Source organism: Aotus nancymaae, unplaced genomic scaffold (assembly GCF_030222135.1).
Source record: "Aotus nancymaae isolate 86718 unplaced genomic scaffold, 86718_ANA_hifiasm-v0.15.2.pri h1tg000007l, whole genome shotgun sequence".
NCBI classification, from domain to species: domain Eukaryota; kingdom Metazoa; phylum Chordata; class Mammalia; order Primates; family Aotidae; genus Aotus; species Aotus nancymaae.
The window spans coordinates 56,055,474-56,074,389 of NW_026988418.1; the positions used below are offsets into that span (position 1 = coordinate 56,055,474).

Sequence of the window (18,916 nt, forward strand, 5' to 3'; positions counted from 1 at the left end):
TGTTTGTCTTCGCTATTGGAACACTATGGCAAGGGGAGCTGAGGTTGCTCGGGAGAACGTAGTCCAAGTGATGACCTTGGGGCCAGGCTGGGTAGCGAAGAAGAGAAGACAGGTAGCGACTGCTGTACCAGCAAAAAAAGGAAAAAATTAGAGGCTATGATTTCTAAATAAACTTGAAGAGCAGATATAGTGGGGATTAAAGGATAAAAGGGTTAAAAGGTAGAAGGTTGCAGACTGAGTAGAATATAGACATTTATGATTTCAAAAATGGAGAAATTCTGCATGATGGCAAGGCCCAGGGTATAATGTGGGAGTAAAGGATTGTGGTTGAGGAGATCAAACAATGTATTGAATGCTAGTGTATTGGATGGGTAGTCTACCTGGTAATTGAACTCTCTTAGAGAACAGAACTTGAGGCAAAGAGAGAGCCAGCATCCTAAGCCTTTAATCAGTTTAGAAGAGTATTCAAGAGGCGGAAAGATAACAACAGAGACCTGAATAAGTGTAAACATCTACTCTTCTCTCATTTATATAGTCATGTAAAACTTTTTGGATCCATTGTCTCCTGAATGACTAAAAAACCCTGTTCAATGGAGGATTATTTGAATATGTCACCTGGTGAATTCTGTCCTCATCTCTAATTCATGAGAGTAATAAAGTTGTGAGTATTTTATAATATCTATTCATTCAATAAATATTTATTGAGTACTTATTATGTGGTAGGTATCGGAGATAGACCATTGAAAAACAAAAATCTTAAATTCCAGTAGGAGAGACAGACACCAAGTAAGTAAGATATATAGTATGTCAGATAATAATGATACGGAGAATAAAACCAAACAAAGCAGAAATTAGGAGGTGGGGACTGCCGAGAGGTTTCAAAGCTGTAAAGTGGTTGGTCAGCAGAGGCCTCCAAGAAGGTGACTTTTAAGGAAAGACCTGAAGGTGGTGAGAACATGTACAAAGTAGACATCTGGGGGACTAGCATGCCGGGAAGAGGAAAGAATGGAAAGGCCATGAGGTGGGGGCTAACCTGGAATGTGTGAAGACCAGCATGGAGGCCAGTACGGCTGCAGGAGAGAGAGCATTTTCTTTAACAAATAACTATATAGTGCTTTCTACATATTGGATACTTTTCTAAATACTTCACAAGTATTAACTCATTTCATTCTTATAACAACCCTATAAGACAATACAGATGAGGATCTGTGAAACAGATGTTAAACAACTTGTCACACAAGCAACAGAATGCACACAGCTAACAAGGGTGAAGAGCCAGGACTCTAACCTTGGAGTGGTTTGCATTATGCTGTTCACCATAGTATTAGTATATGAAGTCAGATGGCTAATAGGAGGGTAGACATGGAGAGGTCAGTCGTATAGAATCTTAGAGTCAATTGTAAAGACTTTGGCTATTTCTGGGATTAAATTGGGAAGTCATGGGAAGGTTTTGTGTGGGAGAGTAGCATGATCTGATGTAAGTTTTAAAGCCCCACTCTGGCTACAAGAGGAACAAGAGTAAAAGCAAGGAGACCATGTAAGAGGCTACAGGATTCAAGCAGGAGATGACGGTGGCTTGGACTAGGGTGAGTGGTGAAGATTGTTTTATGAGGCGTGATCAGGTTCTGGATATTAATTTTGCCATGTTATGTTATGTTATGTTTGTTATGTTATGTTATGTTATTCTTAGATGGAGCTTCACTCTGTTGCCCAGGCTGGAGTGCAGTGGCACGATCTCGGGTCACTACATCCTCCACTTCCTGGGTTCAAGTGATTCTCCTGCTTCAGCCTCCCAAGTAGCTGGGACTACAGGTATGTGCCACCATGCCCAGCTAATTTTTGTATTTTTAATAGAGACAATGTTTTGCCATGTTGGTCAGGCTGATCTCAAAATCCTAAGCTCAAGTGATCTGCCCACCTCGGCCTCCCAAAGTGTTAGGATTACAGGGATGAGCCACCACACCCGGACATGAATATTTATTTTAAAGAAGGTAGAATAAATAAGATTTTCTGACTAATTAGATAGAGGATGAAAGAAACAAAAGAGTCAATGATGTTTCCAAAGTTTCTGGCCAGAGCAACTGGAATAATGAATTTGCAATTTACTGAGATAGTAAACAATGCAACAGTAACAAGATTTTGGGAGGGAAGATTGGGAGTTATCAGGAGTTAAGTTTTAGGCACATTGAGTTTAAATGCTTAGTGGACATCTTAGTGGACATGTCAAGTAGGCAGTTAGATATGTGAGACCAAAGCACAGGAGAGAGGTGCAGATGGAGATGTACATTTGAGAGTCCTCTGTATAGACTGTGCGTAAAGCCTTGAGATTGAGTGTGATTTTCTGTGCAGTAGGTGTAGAAAGAGAAGAGGGGAGGGAAGGGGAAGAAAGGGGAGGGGTTCAAGTGCTGAGCCTGTGAACATTCCAACCTTGAGTTTAGAATGATGAGAAGAACCAGACAAGATACTATTGTCCAGGTAGGTATAAGAGAATTAGGAAATGGTAACATGCTGGAAGCCAATTTAGGAAAATGTTTTATAGACTAACATTAATGTGTAGTGTGTGCATGCGCACAGTCACAAACACCCCCCCAACACACACACATATCTTATATGTAGATGGAGTGATGAGGAGTACCAACTGCTTTTCTTCACTGATTACCATAGTCTTTACTTACAGCCAGATTTAATTGGGAAGCCACATTATTAAAAAAGATAGCTTGATGGGTATGGAACCACAGCAAAGGGAGTTCATTGAGGCACCCCATTGGGTAGGGTAATCAAGCTATCATTATCCAAAGACCCATCTCCAGTATGGGACACTTGTTTCTTGGGCAACATATTGCCACCTGTGCCATAGTGCTAACTCTCTTGAGTAGTTCTTTAAAACACAAGGCCAAAGTTTTTGTAGTAGAGCTCCTTTTTTAAAGCTTCCACTTCTCAAGGGGACATAACTCATTCTTTAGATACATTAATATGCCTAATCTTGTTTCTATTAACTGTATTAAGTCTTGTCCTCAGAGTTCTTACACTTTTTGAGGGGATAAGGTGGGGTTACTATTTTTTGATTAAAATGTGGACCTTCTATTTTGAAAAATGTATATATGCATTCTCAAAACTTGGTATACAGTTTCGCAAGTCCATAAACCCAAGATAAGAACTCCTACATTTTTTTCCCTCTCCTCAGAGAGCTGTATTTTCCTTCCTTCTCAGTTTCTCTTTCTTTTCTTTTTTTTCTCCCTCACCCAGCTTGTACTCATTTTCCCAAGTCCCCAGAGTCTATTCTGTCATTCTTATACCATGGTGTCTTCGTAGCTTAGCTCCCACTTGTAAGTGAGAACATACTATGTTTGATTTTCCATTCATGAGTTACTTCACTTAGACTAATGGTCTCCAACTTCATCCAGGTTGCTGTGAATGTTATTATTTCATTCCTTTTCATGGCCGAGTAGTAGTCCATTATATATATATATATATATGCGCCACATTTTCTTTACCCACTTGGCTGATGGGCATTTAGGATGGTTCTGTCTGGGTAGGTACCCAGTAGCGGGATTGCTGAATCAAATGGTAGTTCTACTTTTAATTCTTCAAGGAATCTACATACTGTTTTCCATAGTGGTTGTACTAGTTTACATTCCCACCAGCAGTGTAAAACTGTTTCTTCTCACCACATCCAGGCCAACATCTATTATTTTTTAATTTTTAAATTATTGCCATTTTTGCAGGAGTAAGATGGTATCACATTGTGGTTTTGATTTGCATTTCCCTGATAAATAGTGATGTTGAGCATTTTTCCATGTGCTTGTTGGCCATTTGTATATCTCCTTTTGAGAATTGTCTGTTGATGTCCTTAGCCCACTTTTGATAGGATTGATTGCCTTTTTCTTGCTGATTTGTCTGAGTTCTTTGTAGATTCTGGATATTAGTCCTTTGTTAGGTCTATAGATTCTGAAGATTTTTTTTCCCATACTATGAGTTGTTTACTCTGCTTATTGCTTTTGCTGTGCAGGAGCTTTTTAGTTTAATTAAGTCCCATCTATTTATCTTGTTTTTTGTTGCATTTGCTCTTGGGCTCTTGGTCATGAACTCTTTGCCTAGGCCAATATCTTGGAGAATTTTTCTGAGGTTATCTTCTAGAATGTTTATGGTTTCAGGTCTCAGGTTTAAGTCTTTGATCCATCTTGAGTTGATTTTTGTATAAGGTGAGAGGTGAAGATCCAGTTTCATTCTTTTAGTTGTGGCTTGTCATTATCCCAGCACCATGTGTTGAATAGGGTGTTCTTCCCCACTTTATGTTCTTGTTTGCTTTCTCAAAGATCAGTTGGCTGTAAGTATTTAGCTTTATTTCTGGGTTCTCTATTCCATTCCATTGTACTATGTGCCTGTTTTTATACTAGTACCATGCTGTTTTGGTAACTATGACCTTGTAGTATAGTTTGAAGTTGGGTAATGTGATACTTCCAGATTTGTTATTTTTGCTTAGTCTTGCTTTGGCTATGTGGGCTCTTTTTTTTTTTTTTTTGTTACATACAGATTTTCGGATTGTTTTTTCTAGTTCTGTGAAAAGTGATAGTGGTATTTTGATGGGAATTGTATTGAATTTATAGATTGCTTTTGGCAGTATGATCATTTTTACAATATTGATTCTACTCATTCATGAGCATGAGATGTGTTTCCATTTGTTTGTGTCATCTACAATTTTCTTCAGCAGTGTTTTATAGATTTTCTTGTAGAGATCTTTCACCTCTTTGGTTAGGTATATTACTAAGTATTTTATTTTGTTTTGTTTTATTTTATTGCAGCTGTTGTAAAAGGGGTTGAGTTCTCGATTTGATTCTCAGCTTGATTACTATTGGTGTATAGCAGTGCTACTAATTTATGTACATTGTTTTTGTATCTGAAACTTTACTGAATTCATTTATCGGATGTAGGAACTTTTTGGATGAGCCTTGGGTTTTCCAGGTATATGATCATCATATCACTGGCAAAGAGCAACAGTTTGACTTCCTCATTACAAGTTTGGATGCCCTTTATTTCTTTCTCTTGACTGATGATTCTGGCTAGTAGAATTGGTGAAAGTGGGCATCCTTGTCTTATTCCAGTACTCAGAGGAAATGCTTTCAGCCTTTCCCCATTCAGTATAATGTTGCCTGTGGTTTTGTCATAGATGGCTTTTATTACCTTAAGGTATATCCCTTCTATGCCAATTTTGCTGAGGGTTTTAATCATAAAAGAATGTTAGATTTTGTCAGATGCTTTTTCTGCATCTGTTGAGATGATCATATGATTTTTGTTTTTATTTCTGTTTATGTGGTATATCATTACATTTATTTGTATGTGTATGTTAAACCAACCCTGCATCCCTGGTATGAAACTCATTTGATCATTTTTGATATGCTGTTGAATTCAGTTAGCTATAGAAGATTTTTACATCTATGTTCATCAGGGATATTGGTCTATAGTTTTTTTTTTTTTGTTATGTCCTTTCCTGGTGTTGGTATTAGGGTAATGATGGCTTCACAGAATGAGTTAGGGAGGATTCCATCTTTCTCTATCTTTTGCAATAGTTTCAGTAGGAAAGACCTTCTTTGAAGGTCTGATAGAATTTGGCTGTGAATCCATGTGGTCCTGGACTTTTTTTTGGTGGCAATTTTTTTTATTACTGTTTCAATCTCATTACTTATTATTATTATTTTTTAATAGTTTCTGTTTCTTCCTGGTTTAATCTAGGAGGGTTGTATATTTCCAGGAATTTATTCATCTCCTCTAAGTTGTCTAGTTTATGCACATAAAGGTGTTTATAATAGTCTTGAATTATCTTTTGTATTTCTGTGGTATCAGTTATAATATCTCCCATTTCATTACTAATTGAGCTTATTTGGATCTTCTGTCTTCTTGGTTAATCTTACTAATAGTGTATCAATGTTTTTTTAATCTTTTCAAAGAACCAGCTTTTTTTTCATTTATCTTTCATGTTTCTGTTTCTTTCAATTTCATTTCGTTCTGCTCTGATCTTTGTGATTTTTCTTCTGCTGGGTTTGGGTTTGGTTGGTTCTTGTTTCTGTAGTTCTTTGAAATGTGACCTTAGATTGTCTATTTGTGCCCTTTCAGACTTTTTGATGTAGGCATTTATTACTGCGAACTTGCCTCTTAGCACTGCTTTTGCTATATTCCAGAGGTTTTGATTGGTTCTGCCAGTATTATCATCCAGCTCAAGTAATTTTTTAAATTTCCATCTTGATTTTATTATTGACCCAAGGATCATTCAGGAACAGATTATTTGATTCACATGTATTTGTATAGTTTTGAGGGTTCCTTTTGAAGTTAATTTCCAGTATTATGCCACTGTGGTCTGAGAGAGTACTTGAGATAATTTCAGTTTTCTTAAATTTATTGAGATGCGTTTTGTGGCCTATCATATGGTCTATCTTGGAGGATGTTCCATGTGCTGATGAAAAAAATGCGTATTCTGCAATTGTTGGGTAGAATATTCTATAAATATCTGTAAGTCCATTTGTTCTAGAGTATAGTTTAAGTCCATGGTTTCATGGTTGACTATCTGTCTTGATGACCTGTCCAGTGCTGTCAGTGGAGTATTGAAGTCCCCACTATTATTGTGTTGCTGTCTATCTCATTTCTTAGGTCTAGTAATAATTGTTTTATACATTTGGGAGCTCCAGTGGTAGGTGCATATATATTTAGGATTGTGATATTTTCCTGTTGGACTAATTCTTTTACATTATATAATGTCTCTGTTTGTCTTTTTTAACTGTTGTTACTTTAAGGTCTGTTTTTTCTGGTATAATGGCTATCCCTGCTAGCTTTTCATATCCATTTGCATGGAATATCTCTTTTCCATGCAAATAAATGTGTCTTTTATTTCCAGTTTACTTTAAGTTTATGTGAGTCCTTATGGGTTGGGTGAGTCTGTTGAAGATAACAGATACTTGGTTGGTAAATTCTTATCCATCCTCCCATTCTGTATCTTTCAAGTGGAGCATTTAGGCCATTTACATTCAACATTAGTATTGAGATGTGAGGTACCTACTGATCTATTCATCATGCTAGTTGTTGCCTGAATACCTTGAGGTTTTTTAAATTGTGCTACTTTTTTACAGGTCCTGTGATATTTATGCTTTAAGGAGGTTCTATTTTGTGTATTTTGAGGTTTTGTTTCAATATTTAGGACTCCTTTAGCAGTTCTTTTAGTGTTGGCTTGGTAGTTGTGAATTCTCTCAGTAGTTGTTTGTCTGAAAAAGGCTTTATTCTTTATTTATGAAGCTTAGTTTTGCTGGATACAGAATTCTTGGCTGATAATTATTTTGTTTAAGGAGGCTAAAAATAGGACTCCAATCCTTTCTGGCTTGCATGGTTTCTGCTGAGAAATCTGCTGTTAATCTGATAGGTTTTCTTTTATAGGATACCTGATGCTTTTGACTCACAGCTCCTAAGATTTTTGCCTTTGTCTTGACTTTAGAAAATCTGATGACTTTGTGTGTAGGTGATTATGTTTTTGTGATGAATTTCTCAGGTATTCTTTGAGTTTCTTATATTTGGATGTCTAGATCTCTAGCAAGACCAGGGAAGTTTTACTCGATTATTACCTCAAATAAGTTTGCATAACTTTTAGATTGCTCTTCTTCCTCAAGAACACCCGTTACTCTTAGGTTTGGTCATTTAACGTAATTGCACATTTCTTGGAGGCCTTGTTCATTTTTAAAATTCTTTTTTCTTTGTCTTTGTTGGATTGGGTTAATTCAAAGGCTTTGTCTTTGAGCTCTGAAGCTTTTTTTTCTACTTGTTCGATTCTATTTTTGATACTTTTCAATGTGTTGTGCATTTCTCTAAATGTGTCTTTTATTTCCAGAAGTTGTAATTGTCTTTTCTTTACCATATCCATTTCTCTGGGGACTTTTTCATCCATATCCTTTATTTAAAAAATTTTTTTAAATTGGTTTTCACCTTTTTCTGGTGCTTCCTTGCTTAGCTTAATAATCAACCTTCTGAATTATTTTTCTGGCAATTCAGAGATTTCTGCTTAGTTTGGATCCATTGCTGAAGAGCTGATGTGATCTTTTGTGGGTATAGAATCTTGTTTTGTCTCATTACCAGAATTACTTTTCTGCTTCCTTCTCATTTGGGTAGACTGTTTCAGTGGAAAGATCTGGAACTCAAGGGCTGCTGTTCAGGTTCTTTGGTTCCACAGGGTAATCACTTGATGTGGTGCTCTCCCCGTTTCTCTAGGGATAGGGCTTCCTGAGAGCCAGACTGCAGTTATTGTTATTGCTTTTCTGGGTCTAGCCACTCAGTGGGGCTACCAGGAGCCAGGCTAGTGCTATAAAGAGTCCTGTGATGTGATCCATCTTCAGGTCTCCCAGCTGTGGATACCAGCACCTTCTCTGGTAGAGGTGGCAGGGGAGTCAAGTGGACTCTGTGGGATTCCTTGGTTGTAGTTTTGTTTAGTGCACAGATTTTCTTGAATGCTGGTTATGCTCACAGTGAAGTTGTCACGTGGACAGACTCAGAACCTCTGGTTAGCCAGGGCATTGCACATGGTGGAATTAGCTGTTGTTTTCTCTTTCTTTGGAGAAAGAGGGTTGTTCTGTCATGAGTTGAGTTGGTTGCTGTCTAGCCAGAAGTGGCACTTTCAAGAGAGTGCCAGCTGCAATAGTAGAAGGGGGATATAATCTTGCCCTACATTGGCTAGGATGAGTATTCAGATTTCTCAGGTGATGGGCAGAGCCGTGGAGCTCCCAAGGGATTGTGTTTTTTGTCTTTGGATACCAGGGCCAGTAGAGACAAACCATCAGGGGAGTACAGGGTTAGGCAGGTCTGAACTCAGACTCTCCTTGGGCGGGGCTTGCTGCAGCCACTATGGGGGATGGATGGGTGGTTCTCAGGCCCATGGAGTTATGTTCCTAAGGGGATTGTGGCTACCTCTGCTGCATCATACAGGTCACCGGCGAAGTGGGGGAAAGCTGGCAGTGACATGCCTCACCCCACTCCCATCTAGCCAGCAAGGCCACTCTCACTGTTATTATGCCTCCCTAACTGCACTGAGTTTATATGCAGGCAGCTGGACAGAAGGCTGAGGTCTTGACCTTAGCCTAAAAGCTTTCCAGCTGATAAAGCAAGCAGGGCTCTCAGTCTTTACCTCCCTGCCTACCTGCACCTTTGGCTGTGACTTCTGTGTTTGTATCTGCACTTTCCGTTCACTCGCCTCTACTCCCCTTCCTTGGATTCTGCTCTGGGAAGTTCGTGCTCAGTTGAAATTATTAAAGAGTTCAGCCAGGAGCTTCCTTTACCCTGTGGCCTCTCCCCATTTCCACTGGCTGCCTTTCCTTCCCCAAGGACCGCTGTGAGATAAGGCCCAGAATGGCTTCCCTGGGGCTTGAGCTGAGGACTGGGAGTGCCTACAGGGCTCCTTCTGCTACCTCTTCTACTTTAATATTTCACTTGGCTCCCTAAATCCATTTCGGCTCTAGATATGGTTAAATCTTTCTCCCGTGATCTGGATTTTTAGGTTCCTCAGTGAGGATATGTGTTCAGAGGCCGACTTTTCCCCCTTTCACACTTTGGGAACTCACAGTTTTTCATCTGTCCTGTGGCATTAGCAGCAGGAAGCCACTTCTTTCAATGAGTCTGTGAATTTTTTTGGTTTTCCTGGTATGTTCCTGCAGTGGTTCTTGGAGCGAAAATTCACAATGTGAGTCTCCAGACAACTGTTCTGTTCTTTCTAACTGGAAGCTGCACGTTAGTCCTATCTCCTACCCACCATTCTTTTCTGCTCCCTAACAACTCCTATTTTAAGTTGACCTATTTTGTTTCATGGAAGAACCCGGAAGATAAACGTATTTCTTTTTTTTTCCTGAGACAGAGTATCACTCTGTCACTCAGGCTGCAGTGCAGTGGCATGATCTTGGCTCACTACAACCTCTGCCTCCCTGGCTCAAGCGATTCTCCTGCCTCAGCCTCCCACATAGCTGGGACTACAGGTGCCTGCCACCACACATGGGTAATTTTTGTATTTTTGGTAGAGATGGGGTTTCACTATGTTGGCCAGGCTGATCTCAAACTCCTGACCTTGTGATCTGCCCGCCTTGGCCTCCCAAAGTGCTGGGATTATAGATGTGAGCCATCGCACCCAGTCTGGTAAACATATTTCTTTCTTTCAAATGCTGAGCCCTCCTCCTCACTTTTGCCTCCTCCACTTACTAACTATACTTACTCCACTTACTAAGTACAAAGCTGGTCTTATGCCCTATATCATAGGACTTTTATGTGAACAATTAGGTATTTCTGGTACTTTAGTAAGTAAAATCTTCAATAAGTAAAGTCTGGAGAGTGAGGCGGACCTTTATATCATATTCCTTCCTGTACAGATGTACTTAGAGTGAAGGTCTAGTGTATGCTTACACAATAGCACAAATGTGTAAGGCTTATGCTAGCCAATTCTGAAAGCCTTTAGTGAGGGTGTGAGAATCTTTCTATAAGACAATGCTGCCTAAACATTTGGGAACACACACACACACACACATTTGGTTGTTTTAAAGGAAATAGTGGGAGAGTAAAAATATTTGCCTGAAGGGGGAGAAAAAAGCTTTCCAGAATATTAAGAGTAACACCCATCTGAGCTTCACAGAAAGTGTCATGAATGTCAGTGATTAGAATTCATCAGATATTTCACATCCATGGTTTAGTTTTGAAGAGAGAGAGAGAGAAAGCTAATTATTTGTCTCTTTGTTCAAAGGCCTTTTTGTATTGTATATCCCTGAAAAGCTCATAGGGGAGCCAGCCTTCACATCCATTAAGGTTAGCCCTGAAATTGTTGAATTTGATCTCTTCCATTTGCCATCTGGATACGGTAGAGAAAAAGCTATGCTGCATTGGGTTGCTGGACACTATCCAGAAAATAACATGTCAGGGCATCAAAGGCTTGAGGCACTCGGTCCAGTCTGTCTAATGATCACAGACAGAGTCTGCTCTCCAGTTTTGTAATATGTTTTATTTTTGCAGTGATAATATATATCCTAGTAAAATAGATCACAAGGGTTACTGCCAACTTGTCAAAGCTAGGATTCTTCCATCATAGACTTCAAAAAAAGACCGTATTTTAATTGGGCAAAGCTTGATGATTGCCACAATTGAGGAAGCTCCATCTCCCTTTACTCCAGTCTATCCCCTTTCTTATAGAGCACTTACTGCAAGAAGGATTCTAATTCATAGGTTGTTTCATCCCATCCCCAAGTCCCAAATTTAAAATTTCATTAACGTTGACATTATTTAAAATTGTATTAATTATCCTCTTTGTAAGTGGGCCTAGTATCTGGCTAGTTAATGACCATACTGGCAGCTTTCCAGAAATCTGACAACCACATCTCGTTATTCATACCAACTGGAGCCAATTGAAACTGCATGTTTTTTTTTTTAATTCTGTTATTTTAAAATGTGGATGGGAAGCAACAGCAGTGGCATGTCTTCTAGTCTCTGATATTGGGGAGGAGGCTTGCATTATAGGACTTACAATATCAGGGAGCATATGGCTGCATTTTAAGGTAGGTGGAAGTCATCTAAGCTGTGATAAAACAGACTTTGGTTTAGTTCTTTGCAGGATGTACTTAGGAATTCATTTACAGCTTCTGCAGTAGGTAAAATTGTAGGGAATTGCCATTTTGTTTCTTACACAGGAATGGGATGGCAAGAAGAGTTGCCAAACCCTAGCCATGAAAATTACATTTCTCGTGGACAAAAATGGTCTTCAAGCTATACTCTGATTGCTAGGACAGCTCCCAAGTCTCCCAGCCTGACCTAGGAAGCTGAAGAAGCCCTTGCTAAGTTGTGGCTGGGTCACTAAAAGAGGTGTTGTGTACAGTAGCATTTGGTTTTGTACCTTGTTCAGGTTATCTGGAGGGTCCGAAGTTATTATTTATTCTGCTCCAAACTAATACTGTCAGTGCTCCTATCTTCTCATCATTTAGAGACTTTACTCAAGAATCTTCTTGTACTTCTTTTCTTCTTTTAGATCCTGATATTGAAAACAAACAAAGTCTCCTCCAAACTATAGATCAAGCACAGCAATGTTAACTCTTAGCAATATTATTCCTGCTAAGCACTGTACACATACTCATAGCTTCCATTTGGCCACCTTCAGACTAGCCTGTCCCGTTATGTAGGTTGGTGACTTTTATTTCCTTTAGTGTTTACCTACTCTCAGATCCCCCTCTGGCTTAAAAATAAGAGGAAATACTGTGATAACCCAGTCATTACTAGAGCCAGATTTCCTGGCCACACCATCTCCTACCTAAGTTACTTAAACCCTTCTGTGCCTTAGTCACTTTATCTGTAAAATACAAATAATAGTGCCTATGTTATAGGTCTGTTTTGATAGTTAAGTCAGGAATAAAAAGGAAAAAACATGCCTTAGTCACTTTATCTGTAAAATACAAATAATAGTGCCTATGTTATAGGTCTGTTTTGATAGTTAAGTCAGGAATAAAAAGGAAAAAACATAGTGCAATAGAGTGCTCAGTACTGCATATATTTACTACTGTTTTTTCTTATTAGATATAATTTAGAATAGATAGGTTTACTTATTTTTACCTCAAGCAAGTATTTAGCATCTTAGGCCTTTTATTAAGTATTGTAAATGAAAAGATCTTGAGTTCTGCTCAAAGAATTTCAGAGATTAGCAAGCAGGAGAGATCGGAGCAAGAGAGATCCTTAAAATTATATTATTGTCTTGCTATATTTGAAGAAATGGCAGAAGCATAGTGTGTTGGAAAGAACCAAGAGACTCAATCCCCTATGTGAAGGTAAACTCCAAAAGTTCAGGTTTTGATCTTTTCATTCTGTTTTGTCTTACCACTATCTAAAGCAGTGCCTGGCTTCTCATGATGGTGACCTCCTTATCTTCAGTCATCTCCTTGATCTCAGCTTAGTCCCTCACAAACTCCCGTGATTTTTTTTTTAAAGGACATTTATCTTTTACTTTTTGACCTTAAAAAGAAAATTATTGCCAATATCTGTCTAGACCCCTTTCTAGTCTTAAGGAATCCCCTTTCTGAGTGAGTGCTGGATCGACAGAAACACTTTCTGCTAGTAAGGAAGCTAAATTGAGGGATATCATTCTTTGCTTTGCCTTCAAGTAAAATGAGCAAGGAAAGGCACACAACTTGAGCTCAGGCAATAGGCCTCACCTGCTTGGGCAATGACTCTTACAGGGGGCAGCTAAGAGAGGAAAGGGTGGAGGATGAGATTCATGGTTGTGGTCTAGGCCCTAGCAGTATATGGTGGCAGTGGCAGCATCCTGACTCTGTTGTTCCTGCTACTTAGCCTTTTCTGCTTTAGGTAGGAAAACTCAGTTTGTTGCATACAGTAAAAAATCCTGAATGGCTTCAAATACAGATCTTGTCATCACTAGCAGTAATGTAACTTCACAAATATCACCTTTTAGTATTCAAATCTCTAAACCCCACCTACTGACCCCTAGACTCACTTAGTCAACTATGTTTCAACCTCATCATATCACTTACCTGTTGACCTTACTTCTTTCTTGTGATCTGTCACCCTACTCCTTGTGGTCAGTCATGGTAGTCACTACCTTGCAAATACTCTCAAACTGTTTGAAGTCTCTGCCTGTGTGTGTACACCCAGCAAACCCCCACTTACTCTTCTTCCCATTGTACTCCAGCAGCCAAACAAGACTGCAGAAGAATATGACATGTTACAGTTAGCTAACTTTAAATTTCAGAACAAAAACTTGAAATGGTAATTTACTGTTGCCTGGCAACTGTTTTTCTAGTAAGTCAGTTTGCCCCACTCTCTGAGACCCTGTGTTATTTCTACCTCTGAAAGTCTCCTGACTTCCCAGACAATGTTCTCACTTCATACTTGATTAAGAAAATAGAATGAGACATAAGCAACGTATTTTTGTGTTAGCACTATGCCTGTGTTCTCTGTCACTGCAAGACAAATGGAAGAGATGTTCTTGCTCCTTACGTGGGGTGCTCAGTCCTTCTGTGTTCTGGATTTACTCTCTACTGACTTTGACGATTTAACATCTGTCTTTATATTCCCTCTCTTCTCCGGCATCACAAATGTCTCCCTGTCTGCTGGGTAATTTCCATCACCGTAAAAACTGCTCTGATATTTCCCAATTAAAAATCAATTTCTTGGCTCTGTAACTTTCTTTACTATTGCCTTACTTCTCTGCTGCCTTTCATGGTAAATTTTTCTAATAAAGTGGTCAGGGTTGGGTATGTGGTATGTAAGGAGTTTAGACATCTCTACTTTATCCTAACAACAATTAAAAAGCTGAACAGGCTGGACACAGTGGCTCACACCTGTAATCCCAACACTTTGGGAAGCCGAGGCCGGTGGATCACCTGAGGTCAGAGTTCAAGACCAGCCTGACCAACATGGTGAAACCCTGTCTCTACTAAAAATACAAAATTAGCCAGGTGTGGTGGCACATGCCTGTAATCCCAGCTTCTTGGGAGGCTGAGGTAGGAGAATTGCTTGAACTCGGGAGGTGAAGGTTGTAGCGAGCTGAGATTGTGCCATTGCACTGCAGCCTGGGCGACAAGAGTGAAACTCCGTCTCAAAAAAAAAAAAAAAAATTGAGCTAAAAAAATCAAACTTTCTTAGATCTGTCAAAGAAATGAGGTCACAGGGAAAACTTTTGCCCCCCAAAATTGGAAATACAGATATTTGGATACAGAGAAACATAATGTATTGATATAAAAACCCATGAGCAGAAACCTCCCCAGGAACCAGTGACTGAGCAGGGAAATCCAAGCTGTAATTGATGAACTATTGGAAGCTCAGCATGGACAACTCTGAAAGTTGAAAATTTGAGGGGGACTCAGTCACGTGGGAAAGGCTACATTTTTCTGAATTTTTCCCTCCAAAGTTTTACCAGGTTCTTACAACAAATATTAGAGAAAAATCCTCTAGTGCTTCCAGCATGGAGAAGGGGAAAGGAGACGTTTTGAAATATGCCAGACCACTCTTTTGAATAAGGCCTTAGGGGAAACTATTTTACCAGATACTAACCTACTGAAATTTTGTCATAGTTGAACCTACCTGGAAGAAAGCAAATTCCCAACTCCAGCCTCCTCTAGCCATCCTGTCTCATCTAAGAGGGGAAGAGATATGAAAAAATAATATGAAAAGTGCTTGTGAATTTCACAGTTCAAGGTCACAGGTTCACCAAATGACTGAGAGCAAATCATAAGACTATGGAATACTTCTTCCCCTACAACTTGTCACTACACTATTAAAAGCCTGTTTATTGCAGTTCCTTTTACCTATTAGATTGTGTCCACCTTTGAACAAAGAATTACAAGACATACTAACAGGCAAAAATCACAATTTGAAGAGACTGAACAAGCCTCAGAACTAGAGTCAGATATGTCAGGAATATGAGAATTATTAGAACAGGAATTTTTAAAACTATGATTAATATATTAAGAGCTTTAATGGAAAAAGTAGACAACATGAAAGAACAGTTCGGTAATTCAGAGAGATGGAATCTAAGAAAGAATTTTTAAAATGCTAGAGATCAAAAACACTGTATTAGAAGTGAAGAATGCCTAATTCATTAGTAGGGTGGACATGGTCGATGAAAGGATCTCTGAGCTTGAGACAATAGAAACTTCCAAAACCAAAAAGCAATGAGAAAAAAAAATAAGATAAAAAAGAAAAGAATATCCAAGAACTATGGGAAAACTATAAAAGTTACAAATACACATAATAAAAATACTTGATGGAGAAGAAAAAGGAACAGAATCAATATTTTTAGCAAAAATGACTGAAAATTTTCTCCATATTAATGTTAGGCACCAAACAGATCCAGGAAACTCGGAGACCACCAAACAAGATAAGTGCAGAAGCAAACAAATAAACAAGACCCCCAAAACTGTACCTAGGCATATCATATTCACACTTCAGAAAATCAGAGATTAAAAAAATCCTGAAAGAAGCCAGAGGGAATAAATATCTATAGAAGAACAAAGATAAGAATCACAGCTGACTTCCCTTCAGAATATATGAAAGTAAAAAGAGAATGGAGTGAAATATTTAGTGTTAAGTGGAAAAAAAAAATCAATCTAGCCAGGCGCGGTGGCTCAAGCCTGTAATCCGAGCACTTTGGGAGGCCGAGGCAGGTGGATCACGAGGTCAAGAGATAGAGACCATCCTGGTCAACATGGTGAATCCCCGTCTCTACTAAAAATACAAAAAATTAGCTGGGCACGGTGGCGCGTGCCTGTAGCCACAGCTACTCAGGAGGCTGAGGCAGGAGAATTGCCTGAACCCAGGAGGTGGAGGTTGCAGTGAGCTGAGATCGTGCCATTGCACTCCAGCCTGGGTAACAAGAGCGAAACTCCGTCTCAAAAAAAAAAAAAAAAAAAAAAATCAATCTAGAATTCTGTAACCTGTGAAATTATTCTTTAAAAGTAAGAAATAAATACTTTCGCGGACAAACGAAGATTGAGAGAATTTGTTACCAGGACACCTGCTTTGCAAGAAATATTAAAAGAAGTTCTTCGGAGAAAAGGAAATTGATATAGGTCAGAAATTTGGACTTACATAAAGAAAAGAAAAGCATCAGAGAAAGAATAAGTGAAAGTAAAATGGGAACTTTAATATTTCTTATTTCTAATTTACCTAATAGATAACAATTTGTTCAAAATAATAGCAACAATGTATTTGATTACATATGCATATGTATATCCTTGTTTATACTTATATATAAGGGAAATAAATGACACCAATGATACAAGGAATAGGAGAAAGGAATTAGGAATATTTTGTTTTTACTGGATATTTGGACCCCCTGTGAAGCAGTAGATGTTATTTCAAAGTCACTTGGATTAGTTGTAAATGTATAGTACAAAATCTAGGGCAATCAGGAAGAAAAGTAAAAAAAAGTATAATATGCTAAAAAAGGAGAGAAAACTGAATCTTATAAAATGCCCAATTAAAACTACACATGGCAGACAAGTGTGGAAGACAAAAATAAGAACAAAAGGCAACAAGTAGAAAACAGTAGCAAATATGGTAGGTATTAATCTTCCTATATCAATAATCATTTTAAATGTCAGTGGTCTAAATATACCAATTTAAAGATAGAGATTGTTGAAGTGGATCAAAGAAAACCAAGACTCAACTTATGTTGTCGACCAGAAACCCACTTTAAATTTAAAGACACATATAAATGTAAAGTAAAGAAATGGAGAAAGATATACTGTGCTAAAACTAAATAAAGGAAACTAGCTAAAAGCGAATCAACTGTTGATTTCAGACAGAACAGACTAAAGGTCAAGGAAAGTTATCAGGGATAAAGAAAAAAATTTCATAATGTTTCTCTAAAAAGACATGATAATCCTTAATGTATATGTGCCTAACAGCAGAGTGTAAAAATACACGAGACAGAAACTGATAGAATTCCAAGGAGAAATAGATGAATGCACTCCTATAGTTGGATAAATGGACAGATCTAGCAGGCAGAAAATTAGTAAGGCCATAGTAGAACTCAACACTCCATAAATCAACTGAATAGAATTGACATCTATAGATGATTTTTTATATAACAATAGTATATTACACATCTTCTTAAGCTTACATGAAATATTCACCAAGGAAGACTGCATTCTGAACCATAAAACAGACCTTAACAAGTTTCACAGAATAGAAATCTTACAGTGTCTGACCTTAGACCACATGGAATTAAACTGGAAGTCAAATAATAGAAAGATAATTGGAAAATCCCCAAATACTTGAAGATTAAACAACAAACTTATAATAACATGGTGGTCAAATAAAAAATCTCAAGAGAAATTCTAAAATATTTTGAATTCAATGAAATTCAAAGTACAACTAATTGAAATTTGTAGGATACGGTGAAAGCAGTGCTTAGGGAAAATTACATCATTAAGTGAATATATTTGAAAATAAAAAGATCTAAAGTCAGTTAACAAAACTTTCGCCTTAGGTAGTAAACTAGCAAAATAAAAGCAAATGAAGCTGAAAATAAGTAAGTGAAAATAAATAATAAATTGGAGCAGAAATCACTGAAACTGAAAAATGGGAAATCAATAGGGAAAACCTACAAAACCAAAAACTAGAAAAGATCAACAAAATCAGTAACATGCCTCCCAAAAAACACAGTAATAAAATTACTAACCCTTAGCCAGGCTAAGAAATAGAGATGACACAAATTACTTATATCATAAATGAAAGAAGGAATATTACTAGAGATCCCACAGACATTAAAAGGATGATAAAGGGATGTTATGAACAATGCTGTGCCCACGAATTTAATAACTTAAATAAAATGGGCCAATTTCTTGAAAGGCACAATTTGCTAAAACTCAGAAAAAGGAATAGACAATATGAATATATCTAAATCTGTTAAATAAATTGAATCAATAATTTAAAACCTTCTAAAATATCAAGTACCAGGCCCAGATGATTTCACTGATGTGCTCTAGCAGGTATTTTAGGAAGAAATTTTACCAATTCTCTGTAATCTCTTTCAGAACATAGAAGCAGAGGGAATACTTCCTAACTCATTCTATAAAGTCAGGCATTACTCTATACCAACAAAATACAAAATACAAAGACATTATAAGAAATCTATATATCAGTATGTCTTATGAATATGGATGCAAAAATCATCAACTAAATATGAGAAAAGTGAATGCAACAATGTATAGAAAAGAATTATAAACCATAATCAAGTGGGATTTACATCAGATATGCAAGGCTGATTTACTATTTGAAAATCAATGAATGCAATTCACATCAACAGGCTAAAAAAGAAAAATCACATGATTATATAAGTAGACGAGAAAAACCATTTAACAAAATGCAACACTCATTCATGATAAAAACTCTCAGTGAACCAGGAATA

At 37.8% G+C, this 18,916-nt stretch overlaps 1 protein-coding gene and 1 pseudogene across 3 annotated transcripts in view; both read left to right on the forward strand.

Annotated features, from left to right (window-relative positions):
- WARS2 (tryptophanyl tRNA synthetase 2, mitochondrial) overlaps positions 1-18,916 on the forward strand; it is a 130,605-nt gene that overhangs the window by 14,304 nt on the left and 97,385 nt on the right. The window lies entirely within an intron of this gene.
- Positions 1-18,916, forward strand: part of LOC105721682 (RNA-binding motif protein, X-linked 2-like) — a 49,750-nt pseudogene that overhangs the window by 754 nt on the left and 30,080 nt on the right.